General features: G+C 40.1%; 1 protein-coding gene across 4 annotated transcripts in view; it reads right to left on the bottom strand.

Moving 5' to 3' along the window:
• SIPA1L1 (signal-induced proliferation-associated 1 like 1) overlaps window positions 1-13,024 on the bottom strand; it is a 320,552-nt gene that overhangs the window by 162,758 nt on the left and 144,770 nt on the right. For all 4 annotated transcript variants that reach the window (XM_012724498.1, XM_004681724.2, XM_012724496.1 and 1 more), the window contains one exon: window positions 9,818-9,879. The gene's annotated coding sequence lies outside the window, so the exon portion shown is untranslated. The remainder of the gene's footprint in view (window positions 1-9,817; window positions 9,880-13,024) is intronic.

Below are 13,024 nucleotides of genomic sequence, written 5' to 3' on the forward strand. Positions count from 1 at the left end.
AAAGAAAGAAAGAAAGAAAGAAAGAAAGAAAGAAAGAAAGAAAGAAAGAAAGAAAGAAAGAAAGAAAGAAAGAAAGAAAGTCTCATAAGCCGCATAATTTGTGATAAATTTTCAGAAGAAATTTTAATTCAACACATTTTTGGACCACTGATATACCACACAAAAATTGAATGCAGAATGGATAAAAACCATCTCAACAGTACATTCTTTTATCTTGAATCCTGAGGAAAAAAATAACATCTCACACTTCCCACTCAGACAAAGAAGAAAGACTCTTGTGAGCAAGAACAAGGAAGAGGATTTGATCTTAAAAAGTGTTATTGTATTTGAAAATCAGAGCAGCCACTATGGAAAGCAGTATGAAGATACTTCAAAAAATTAAAATGAGAAATTCCATAGTATCCAGTTATCCTACTTCTCGGTATTTTCCTGAAAAATATAAAAACAGCAACTGGAAAAGAGATGCGAATCCCCATATTTACTGCAGCTCTATTTGTAATAGTCAAGAACTGGAAACAGCCTGAGTGCCCATCAACTGATTACTGGAAAAAGAAGATGTGGTCTCTATACACAGCAGAATACTAGTTTATATTTACACTTTACATAAGATAAAATTATACCATTCACAATAACATAAATGGACCTACAGGGAATTGGGCTTAGTGATGCAAGCCAGACAGTATATGATTCCACTTTATGTGGAATATAAAGGAAACCAAGAGATGATCTAAGTAAAGCAAAAATAAACTTCTGGGCTATCAACCAATTGGTGGTTACCAGACCAGAAGGGGAAATGGGAGCAGGCAAATCGGGGAAAGGGTGGAAGTGTATGGTCAAGAACACATGTTGATGCACAGATGCCTGAAACTTAAATAATGCTGTGCTACAAAGAGACTTCAAAAGAGATTTTTTAACTAATGTTTTTGACTTATTTACTAGTTGCTGTACAGAATTAACAAAAGAAGACTTAATCTGATAGGAAATGAAAATACTACTTTAAGGAGAGAGTGGACCTATTTTTTTTTTTCTCTGAAGTAAATAAGTCAACAAGTCAGTCAAGTTGTTATTAATTAAGCAGCTACTACTGAAAAAAAAAATGCAAGAGAACACTGCTAAATCAGCTACTGTTCAAAGAAGCCTGTCTTCAGACACTGGTCAGATAGTGAGTTGCAGCAGTGATAACCATGTTAGCAATTTCTCATTGATGTTTTATTTTTTAGATTACAGATTTCTCACCTGCTTCACTGCTTCATTCTTTGCCAGAGTTTGGTTTTTATTCCTGTCCTCCACTGAAAACAAAATCAGCTGCACCTTTCCCCCCACTTTTGCTTTACAAAGGAGAAAAGGAAATGGAGGTGGGGGAAGGAAAGCTCACTTTGAATGAACAAGAATCAGGATGTGAACCCAACTGAAAAACACTTAGCTGGGTCCTTTCAAAAAAGGCTGGACTCTTATCTAAAACAAAAACTTACCCAGCTCTCTTTATGAAGGAATAGAAAGTTTGCAGGAATCAATAACCCACTGATTCCAATCGGTAAACAAACACCTACCAAGGGCTCTTTATTTATGGTGTTAACATTAGGGCTGACAACAATGAGTGCTCTGGAAGAAAACCAAGTGGCAGAGAACCACAGACCTTCTGTTCATTGAACACACTCATGCAAAGTCTAATGGTCCCACGAAACCAACTATAAGGAAAGCAAGTAAGAAAGATAGGCTTACTGCTAGTAATCATGACATTTTGAAAACAAAATAAAATTTACTTTCTTCAACTTCTTGAAGTGCTCAGATCTCAGATTCATTATGACACCAATGAATCAAAGTTTGCGTACTTTCCGACAATGCAAAGGGAACATCTAAAATTCAGCACTATATGCCTAACAGAATTCAAATCATCCTCTCCAAAGAAGGGGCTGTGATCTCCAAAGTGGAAGCCAGCAAGTTGCTGCTGAATGATTGTCAAAGACAAGGCTACATTCTATGTTCTTACGAACATCAACAGCTGCTGAGACACATTCTTTTTCAAAATCCTAATTTTCTTCCAGGGATGGAGTTTCCCAAAGAATTCCAGACTAAAATCTAAAAAGACACGGTGCCAAAGTTGAGTGGGCCCACAAAACACATGCTTTCTTGACAACTTTTACACCCTTTACTTGGAAGACAGTACAAAGAACAAAGCACTCGGCGTTTGCTCTGCTTAACCCACATGGCTTCAGAAGAGAACCTGTGGGGGTCATCCAGACTGGGTGACTAGCTGCAGTGCTTCACTGCCCAAGGAGAATGCCTTTGTTAAGGACAGACACTTAAAAGGACACTAAGCGGGCTGTGGCACACATACCAAGCTATTTTGAGCCCCAGAAAAGAGCCGGCAGCAAACAAATGCTGAGGAACTATCAAAATACCACAAAGAACAAATAGTTTCAGATCCAGGCAGATGTCTGTTGCTTGAGTCTTGCCAGTGTAATGACTTGAAAACGAGACAATAACCCACGTTACTGTACATGAAAGCATGAAGCAGGATAGTCAGAGATCTGAGCCCTAGCAGAATTCCATAGCTTTGCAATGCTGCACTCTTAACATATGTAAAACTGTTATGGACTGGAGAGAGCAGAGAAAAGCAATAAATCAGAAACAGGACATATGTTTCAAAAAAAAAAAAAAGTAGGTAGGAGGGACAATGACCTTCAGTTATTTCATGGGAACAACCACTTGAAATCTCTGGTCACTGGACTTTTCTCTCCCATCTTTTTAGCAGGGAAACAGAGGAAATTTCTTTTTAAAGTATATTCTTTTTCTACTCTTCCCATAAAGAACATCTTATTTTTACAAATGTCTTTGACTTGAAAAAACAAAACAAGAAAGCATATCCACTTAGCCAAACATGCCTTACAAAAGAAAGTCCCCCCCAGCCCCCCAAAATCACTGGAAGCAAAAGTTAACAAGTAACAGGCCAGAGTCCAGCTTCTTTTTAACATGGTCTCCTCCTTACACTATCATGAAATAGTCACAACCTATAGAAATAAACACCTACAATTTATAAGATAAATGGTTTAAATACGTAAGATTCCTGGCTGTCATCACCAACAGTGGGTATTTTGGGTGGTTGGTTTTATCTGTGTTAGTGGTGTGCTTGATGTTTTATGAAAATACATTATTAGCCCATGTTAATAATAGCTATTTCCAGGTGGCAAAATTACAAATAGGTTTCAAAATAAGGTCACAATAATAACACAAGGATGTCATCAAGTTTGAGGGACCAACTATTCACAGAGAAACAGAGGCTATTGTTCTACCTTCATGCACTGTTTAACAGAACTTTTCAGATTACAGAGGGGACCACCTAACGCCACAGACCAGACTAATTCTGTTGATTTAAAAATTAAAAACAAAAATGAGAATGCTAACTTTTTATCAGGGATTAACATTCATTCAGGATGGCAGACTTGGGAGCCGTGCAGGACGAAGGAAAGGTACTCAAAAATCACCGCAGAGAGAGGCCCAGCAGGAAGGAGGAGCCCTGGTCCATGGGCAGTCTCATATTTCAAACTGAGTTCAGAGAAGTGGTACGTGAGTACATGGAAGAACACACACGTATGGGAATGTGCCATCATTTGGTGCCAGCCAGGGTGGAGGGACAAGGGCTTGTGCGTAGAGGGGAAAGGGGCGCTCCATACTTCTCATTAATCAGAGCATACTGTCTCTATTCCTACTCTTACCTAGCTTTCTGCTCATCTTTTCAAGTAAGGTTTCTAGCAGATCTTGCTAATCTTACCATAATATCTGCTGTTTCAGCAGATAATGGTTTTCCAATACGTTCCTCATACCAGGACTTTTGCCTCCTGGTGAGCAGCCCCTCCTGACTATATGTTTAGCTTGACCAGCAGGAACTTCAGACACCAAGTTTCAGATTACAGAGGGGGCTAAGACAGCAAGACAGCAGCCCCATGAAAGAGGGCCAGGAGTCCACATAGAAAATCGAAATTTCTTTTCCCCAAAGTTAGAAGTTACCTGCTACTGAGGGGATAAGATATAACCAAACGTAAAATTGCTTTAAATACTCTTTTTTAAAGATGTATTTATTTATGCATACAGAACTGGGGTACAGGCCAGAGGTACAGGGTTGGTGACAGGCTCCACGGGAGACAGAGTGGGGAGCAGAACTGGCAGATCTACGAAGTACACTGCTGAGGGGAGCAGTGGGTAGGACAGGGGAGGTCTGCTGTGCCATGTGGTCACCTCCAGGGCAGGCGGGAATCGAACTCATGCGGAAGTGGCTTTAGCTTCTTAATGCTGTGCTTTAAAGCGCTGCTGCATCAGCATGGAAGACCCTGCTTTAGATATTTTTATACTCATTAAGAACTGTGGAATCCTTTGCTGAGTTTTAATGACTGCACCCATAACAAGAGATGCTGACCACCACTGCTATAGGAGTGACGATTTACACAGAGTAATTTAGAAGCCATAAAGCAAGGCTGAAATCCCACTGAAGCCAAACCTTGGACACCCTTCTGTTTAGGTGTTGGCTAATGACCCAATTATTTACACAATGTACAAACAAAAGTAATAAGGTTGCACAATTTATATTTGGTACAGAAGAATGGCCTTAGCTCCTAATTGCAAAAGGAGCCTGAGTGAAAGTTGAATTGAATACCAAACTATTTCTTATGAAAAAAAGATCACAGTACTCAGTGAACAAGCACTCTTTATAAAGAGGCCAAATCAATAGCAAAAAGGTCTTTGTGACTTAATATGATTTATATTAAGAAGAGCTTAACTATGTAGTAAGGAATTTTTATCAAATGTATTCACTGACGTAAAATACTTTGCCAATCAGTTTCTGAGAAACTTACTCTACAATTTTCAACTGAACTCAGCAGATGCACTAACCGTAATTGCAGAACTGGAACACATCATTTGGACAACCTAACTCATGTGCCTGTGTGCATGCGCCCACAGATACACAACAGTGCCAGGCCCACAAGATCCTTTACATGGTGGACTGCTACTTCCTGTCAAAAGATGCATTCCTGCAACTGGTCCAACCTCTCTGGAAGCTGGTGGAGTTTCCTCAGACTACCAGAAATGGAGTTACCGTATGACCAGCAAGTCCACTCCTAGGGAATTACCCAAAGGACACAAAAACATTAATTCAAAAGGATACCTGTACCCTGATGCTTACTGCAGCACTATTTATAATAGGTAAGACTTGGAATCAACCCATATACCCAAAACTAGATACTGGATCAAGAAGATGTAGTGTATTTACACAATGGAATACTAGGCAGCAGTCAAAAAGATAAGCCAGTGCCATTCAAAGCAACATGGATGGGGCTAGAAGGGATTATGTTCAGTGAAACAAGTGAGGGGAAAAAAATGGAAAATATCAGATGGTTTCCATATAGGAGGAATATAGGGATACCAATACGGGATCAGGGAAATAAAATAACAAAACAAAAATAAAGAACTACAAATCAGAAACATTCTGCAGGGGAGGGAGAAAAGGAGGGGTCACAACAAGGGCTGGAGGAGCACAAGGGACTATGTGATAGTGCACGGGTGATCGGATGGTGGGAATTCTATGGGGACTACACCTGAGAAAAGAAACCAAACATTGAACAAAAATAAACAGTGACATAAATACAATAAATAATTTATAAAAAAGATGCATTTGTCTGAGATGCTCACTTACATACATTCCAATATGAAAACAATTCATGTGTTAAAATGTCAGTTCACATTACAAGTTGAAAATCTCACCTTTCTGTTACTGACTAGGCAAACCTGTTTCTTTTTCTCTTTAGAGCAGACACACTAAGATGATAAAACCTGCACAAGAACCCTAGTGCATCATCAGAGAAAACCCAAGAGGAAAAAATAAAATTAAAAGGCTTCCTGTCTAAGGAAAGGTTTCATTTTACCTTTACTCTTAATCGACTTAGAAGTGCCCTCAACTTTAGAATCAATATGGTTATTTTAAAGCTGTACTGCTATAAAATGTATTGAAGCAAAGTCAACGTTATTTCATGAAGTCAAAAAGTGACTTTCACCCACATCACTGCCAGGTCCCCACAGAGCTCAACGTGTCTGTTGACCCACTGTCAAGACACGGGAAGAAAAGGATATGAAGTACCAGATACACTGAAGAAGGGCCAAGTTAGAAGGAAGCAAAAAGGATACAACAGAAATTTTGGGATTTCTCCTCCCCTCCTCTGTGCTGTGGGGGTTATGTTGAAGCTTCAGGTAGCAAGACACCCTTGGATTTTTTCTACCTGAAAGATGTGGCTGGGAGAGTGAAACAGAGCTAAAAATGGAATCGTTTTTACCTTCTTCACAAGTAGAAAGGTTTTTTTTTTTTTTTTAAGATTTATTTATTCATACAGAATTGGGGTACAGGCCAGAGATGAGAGATGAGGAGAGTGAGAGGATTCACCAGAGACAGAGAGGGGAGCAGAACAGGCAGATGGTGGAAGTACACTCCTGAGGGGAGCAGTGGGTGGGTCAGGAGAGGTCTGCCGTGCCATGTGGTCACCCCCAGGACAGGCGGGAATTGAACTCATGCGGAAGTGGCCTAAGCTTCTCAGTGCTGTGCTTTAACCCGCTGTGCAACCAGGGAGGGCCTCACAAGTAGAAAGTTTATACATCATGGAGAAACAGTCTAAAATGGCCCAGCAGTATTAAAATTGCTTACTGAAGTCAAATATTCTACTGTTCTCCCCTTTACTAGAGAAGAAAAGTGCTTTGACAAAACCCTCTATAATACTTTCAAACTCAAGGAACAGTTCTCCCTTCCTAGTTCCCTCAATCAGACTAGAGTAGAAAACATTTAGCAGCATTCCAAACAATCTGTGCCAATTTAGATGATTCATGGATGGCTTTCCCAGACTAAGTGGTCTACAGCCATGCTTTCAAGCCCACAGGCTGTGGGGCAGGACCTAATTACAGATCTGAGTCACTGTCTATAGTGGCCCGTCCCCCACAGAGGCACCGTTTCATTTTGAGGTATGAAATAACCCAGTCCACAGTCTTTTTCATTAAAAAAAAAAAAAATCAGAAGAAGAACACGTCATTCTACACGGAACAAAAATAACAGTTCACTGAACTGATTTCTTTACACTGGCCTTTTCCCTGAGAAGTCAACTGTAACACTAATGTTTTTAAAATCAGAAAATTAACATTAAATATACAATGAGATTAGATAGCTTAGCTATACTGTGTTTCTTGTGCCTGTGCTGGCCTGACGGCTTACAGTCTTAAACACAGCTGTCTCTCTACAGGAATAACTTAGGCACTTTTTCCTAGAGGTTTCCTCGATTTTAGTGTTGCCAAATAATGGCTATAATCTTCGAACATCGGCAACATTTTAAAATCCTGGGTCCACTACTGAAGAAGGAAAAAAAAAAAAAAAACTGAAGATATAATTGTTTTCCTTCCTGTAACATAAATACAACATATGAAATGTGGGAGGGAGGGTGGGGGGTGGAGAGGAATATGGAATATTTGGGTTTTCCTTTATTTTTTCACATTAGATTTCAAGCAAAATTAAGGCCCTGGAGGGCAAAAAAAGAAATCCTCCTTTGATTTTTTTTTTTTAAAGATTTATTTATTTGTGCATACAGAACTGGGGTACAGGCCAGAGGCTCAGGGGCGGTGAGAGGCTTCACCAGAGACAGAGTGGGGAGCAGAACAGGCAGATCTACGAAGTACACTGCTGAGGGGAGCAGTGGGCGGGTCAGGAGAGGTCTGCCATGCCATGTGGTCACCTATGGGGCAGGCGGGAATCAAACTCAAGCGGAAGTGGCTTTAGCTTCTCAGTGCTGTGCTTTAACCCGCTGCGCCACCAGGGAGGGCCCCTCCTTTGATTTTTACAAATTTTTTTCTATTTTATCAGTAAATTTGTTCTCAAGTTGAAAGGATTAAGTTCCAGGAAGGCAACATTCTAAACAAGGGGCAATTTGAACCCTCAACAGAGGAAGAATGAATTTTTTAAAAGCACATTAAATGACCAAAGATACATTTCAGATCATAACAAGAAAAAACTATGTCCAAGACTCTGGTTAGGGCAAGGGAAACGAGACACAGCGAAGGTTTCCAAGAAGCACTGTGCTTCAAGGCAGGAGGGTGACCAGCAGTCCCGCCTGGAGCCTCTGCTCTAACTGTGCCACCAGGACCAGGAACAGACAGACTACTCAGAGCCCAGAAGTAAATTGTGTCAGTATGCTTCTGTCAGACAGCTGATTGTCAGAGCACAGAAAAATGCAAATTTATCTAAATTTGTCCAAAAAAATACATTCTGACCACAGGACAGGCAGAGCTAATGGAATGCAAAAGCACCTCACGTGCAGGTTGTTACTCTCAGTGACTTACAGTGGAGCACATTTCCTTACAGATCACTGAGACACTCGGTAAAACAGCTTCTGACAGGTGTCTGGAAACAGATTCACAGCCTCTTTCCATGATGCTGAATTAATCCCACATTCCTTTATGATTTTCAAACAACAAATAAAATGTCTACAATGACATACTATACCCATGTAGTTAATGTCTAAACAAACATATGGGAATTTTAAAAAGACCAGAACCAGGACAGCAGTTTTTTCAGAGGAAGAAACAGGGAAGAGCCTCAGGGAGGATTAGCCTGGGGGGTTAACCTTAGTTTTCTCTAATGTGCTGTGGGAGGAAGGTCCATCTGGTTATTCATTATGCTCTTCCTTACACAGTTACATATGTAAATGTTTCATGACAGTTTTGAGGAACAAAAGCGAACAATGGAAATCTAGTTATAGACTGTTAAGAAAACTCAAATAACAGGTTTGCACTGCCAAGCGCAAGTCTTGAGGGGCCAACAGTGAAGACCCTTTCAGTATCAACAGCCCAGAAGACTTGATTAAAAAGCAAAGTCTTCAGTGTGAGGGTGGGGGTATCTGAAAGCACTATATTCTATTCTTGCGACTTTGAACACCAAATCACTACCTGTTAACTGCTAAGAGGGAAGAGAATGCCAGTCAACACCAACACTCCCTGCCAGTTTAATTTGATGGCATTATTTTGTCTCCTTTGCAGTTACTCCCACATCCCCCAGGGAGAAACTAATGGATTACTAAAAATAAAATGGAGATTAAGTGAACCACTAAGAATGTTTTGGCTTCCAATTCACACTGGCTTAGACAAAAAGGAAATGTTTTGGCACAAACACTTGGACTACTGGAAGAAGGACTGGCTTAGGCACTTTCTTGTCCTCCACCCTGTGTGGCTCAGGCTGAAGCCACCCCAGACCTCACACCAACATATAACAACTTCCAGAAGAAGAAAGGAGACGCAGGCTCTTCCTGCAGCTCTGTTTCAACTATGAGAAGCCTTCTGCCAAAAGTTTCTGGCACACCTACCTGGGAGTCTTGTTGGCTAAAACAGAATTACAGGACCAGAATTCTAGAAACCACCCCTCTGGCCAACTTAATAACCAAGATGATGGACAAGCAGGTAGCAGGTCCAGGATTGTCAGTAATCAGGTCCCAACCAGAGTTCTGACTATGGGTTCAACTCCTTAACATGGGAGTGGGTGGGACACATGTGTTATTCCAGCCCTGATAAACACTCTACTAGAATTACAGGCAATGATCTTTGGAAATAAATCACTAGCATCACCTATTTGTATTAAAATGCAATAGCCTCAAAAAGTAGATGAACAAACTCACCTTTTTGAGAAAAGTAGGTTAAAAAATTATTACTGTATTTTCACCATCTCAATGAGAAATTTAAAGATAGAAGGTCAATATTTTCTAAAGCAGATAGGCCATAGGAAACAGAGCATATTACTTACTATATTCTTGTGCCATGACTATTGAAATTCAGATGACAGCATCCACATTAATAATGTATAGCCTGGAAAAAGAAAAAATATATGTAAGAATTTTCACTAAAATTGTTAGGGGAAAAAGGATGTCCTGAACGAGCTCTGCAGATATAGGTTTTGTGGACTTCACCCTACGCCAGTAATTGAAACTGCAACTCCACCCCTTACTCCAGTCACTGAAACTACAACTCCCAGCAATACCAAAGGGAGGACTGTGAGGACTCAAAGAAGGATCTAAGCAACCATTTTGGGACTTTTGGGACTTTATGAGGGAGCTATATTGAGCTCTCTTTCTCTTGGCCTTGTGGCTGGTTCCTTTGCTCTTGATAGGCTTTCAGTGTGCTATGGAAGTTCCAAGTCAGTGGAACTGGTAGGATGCTCTAAGTAACTTGTATCTCTTTCTCTTTCTTTCCCTGGGTTGTTCCTTTTCCTTTCCCTTGTAAATAAACCCACTGTTGGCCCTTTTTGTATGTGCTTGCAGTACAACTGATTCTTAAGCACGCAGGTGAGGACCCACAGACAGGCAACCCAGTTCACATTGGGTTGCCCTTAACAAAATAAAACCTGCAAAATTTTGCCGTCTTAATCTTTTTTCTCAAAGAGGCAAATCAGTCTTTTCAAAATAAGTGGTGACACTTAAATTAGAAATTAAAGAAAATATCTGTACTGTTAAAGAGTCTGTAAATATTTAAGTTAGATTCATTTGCATCTTCTGTAGGCCTTACAAAAGAAAATAGAAAACACAATATATTTTAATCCAGTAAGACTGCCCTGAAGGACAGACACAAAACTGAAACAGAGATTATTAAAACGTCCTCAAAAACTATGTAATCTAACTTGTACAGCAGCCACATCAAACCTATTGCTTTGATGCAACTTAAAAGCTAGGTAAACTGGCTTCAATTTTTCAAGATCTCAGAAAAAAACTGCAGTTATCTGGTTCAAATATTTAACACTGCATCTTAATAAAAATCTTGGAATACTCAACAATACCATGAAATGCTAAAGAAACTTATCCACACAACTGGGGACTGTAAGATTCTGAAATGCCCTTTAATATTCAAATGTGAAAGATAGAACTTTATCCAGATGCCAAGACAAAAATGCAGTACATCACATTCTAAATCACTGAGAATTTAAAATCACAGACACCTAGCAATGCTCTGTATTCTCTGGGGATGCTGTGCTCTGACAAGGCAGACAGTAGCAGCTGGCCTGGCCTCTACAAATACCCAGCATGTGTCCACTTTCCTGTATGTGCAAGTTTCTATGGTCTTGTCATTGGAGGAAAAATCTTTACCTCTACCCTCACAGGTTCAGTTCCTGAGGGTTACAAAATAAAATGACAAAGACAAATTAGTAGAAGACAAGGCCTAAAAGGCCTATACCTCTTTATTAATGCTAATATTTTGATATGCTTGGAGAAATGACAGCAAGGCAGTGAACCCCAGAAGCAGCAGTTAGACCCCAGTTTACTTGCCATTTAACAAAGGCAGTACCTTGTGGGGAAGTGATTAAGAAAAAATGCATGTAAGTAAAAACCCTTTGATAAGATTAGTTAAGCAGACTCTTTATCTTCTTTGTGGTCTGGTGCCTTTACAAATGGAAATTCATGCCAATTTCAAGCAGAAAAGGAGAGCACAAAGAGCTTTACCAATGTCTACTGTTTGTTTCCCTCGAAATAGCCCTTATACCAAAGTAGTATATTTTGCTTTAGCATATCCTGACCTCAGCCATGTTCATAAAAATAATAATGTAAGAATATCATTAAAGTCCCCTCCATGGTGGTACAACAGGTAAAAGCCCAGCACTATGAAGCTGTCCATAGGTTCAATGCCCAGCCAAGTTGGTGACTCACAGGGCTCAGCAGACCTCTCAGGTCTCCCCTGCTGCTCCCCTCAGAAGTGGATTTCAGTAGATCTGCCTGTTCTATTCCCTACTCTCTTGTCAGGTGACTTCTCTCACCCCTTACCCCTCTGTCCTATACCCTACTTCTTGTATGCATAAATAAATATTATTAAAAATATAAAGGTGTAGGTTTTCAAATGAAGAATCTGACATATAAATATATCTATATATTTATATACCTTCATACACACACATGAAAGGACTGGGTCAAGTATATTAAAAAACTGATAAAACAGGAAGAAAAATTCAGATCAACCAAACAGGATACCAAAATAAGTTTACTGGAGAATGGAAAGCCATTCAACAGTATCTGATAAAGTAGAACAGAAACTTACACAGTGGCCCAGGTCTTCACTCCTAGATAAGGGCCTACCAGGAATATACACACAGACACACACACACACACAGGTCCCAGAGATAAGACGCATTTGTTTTAACAGGCAAAATTCAGTAACAAGTAAAACATGAAATATTCATACCATGAGCAATTTAGCATTTTTTTAATGAGGGACCAGGCAGGAAATGTTAGGCTGCATGGCCAACTGGACCACCTCAGCCATGTCTGTGTAGGAAAAAGCAGCCACAGATAGCATGCCAGTAGGTGGGTGTGACTGATGCCAATAAAATTTTATTTTCAAAATCAGGCAGCCAGCCCACAGGTTGTCATTCACATACGATACAGTGAGAATATCAATGAACCATAACTCATGGACAACCTATATGAATCTCACAAACATGATGTTTGAGACACAGAAGTCAGACACAAAAGAGAACAGCAATTCCAGCTCTGAAATTCCAAAACAGGCAAACTAAATTAGGACAGTAATAGTTTTGCGTGTGTGTATATGGTGGGCAGGGAGGTGAAGACTGGTGGGGCCAAAGGGGGATTCTGGTGTGGTCGTAAAAGTTAATTCACCGATTTAAGTGGCAATTTCATGATTATGTTGAATTTGAGAAAATTCATCAAAACCTCCACTGAGGTGGCATTTGTCTTTACATGTGTTGTAACTGTATATATAAGTAAAATGTTTTAATTTTTATTATAAATTAACACAGTAACATAGCAATGTAAATGGCCACTTTCTCATACTCACTGGCCCTCAAACACTGACACAGCACCCAGGCTTGCCCCTCACAAAGCACTGGCCAAAGTCCCTCTCCTGCAATGCACTGCCTGCACTGCAGCGAACCCTCTGTTCTGAGTTTCAGGCAGAGCTTTGGGAGATGAGTATGATCAGGCAGACGGCACGAGAGGCGAGAGAAGAA

Source organism: Condylura cristata, unplaced genomic scaffold (genome assembly GCF_000260355.1).
Source record: "Condylura cristata isolate star-nosed mole 26May11 unplaced genomic scaffold, ConCri1.0 scaffold00013, whole genome shotgun sequence".
In the NCBI taxonomy this organism is placed as follows: domain Eukaryota; kingdom Metazoa; phylum Chordata; class Mammalia; order Eulipotyphla; family Talpidae; genus Condylura; species Condylura cristata.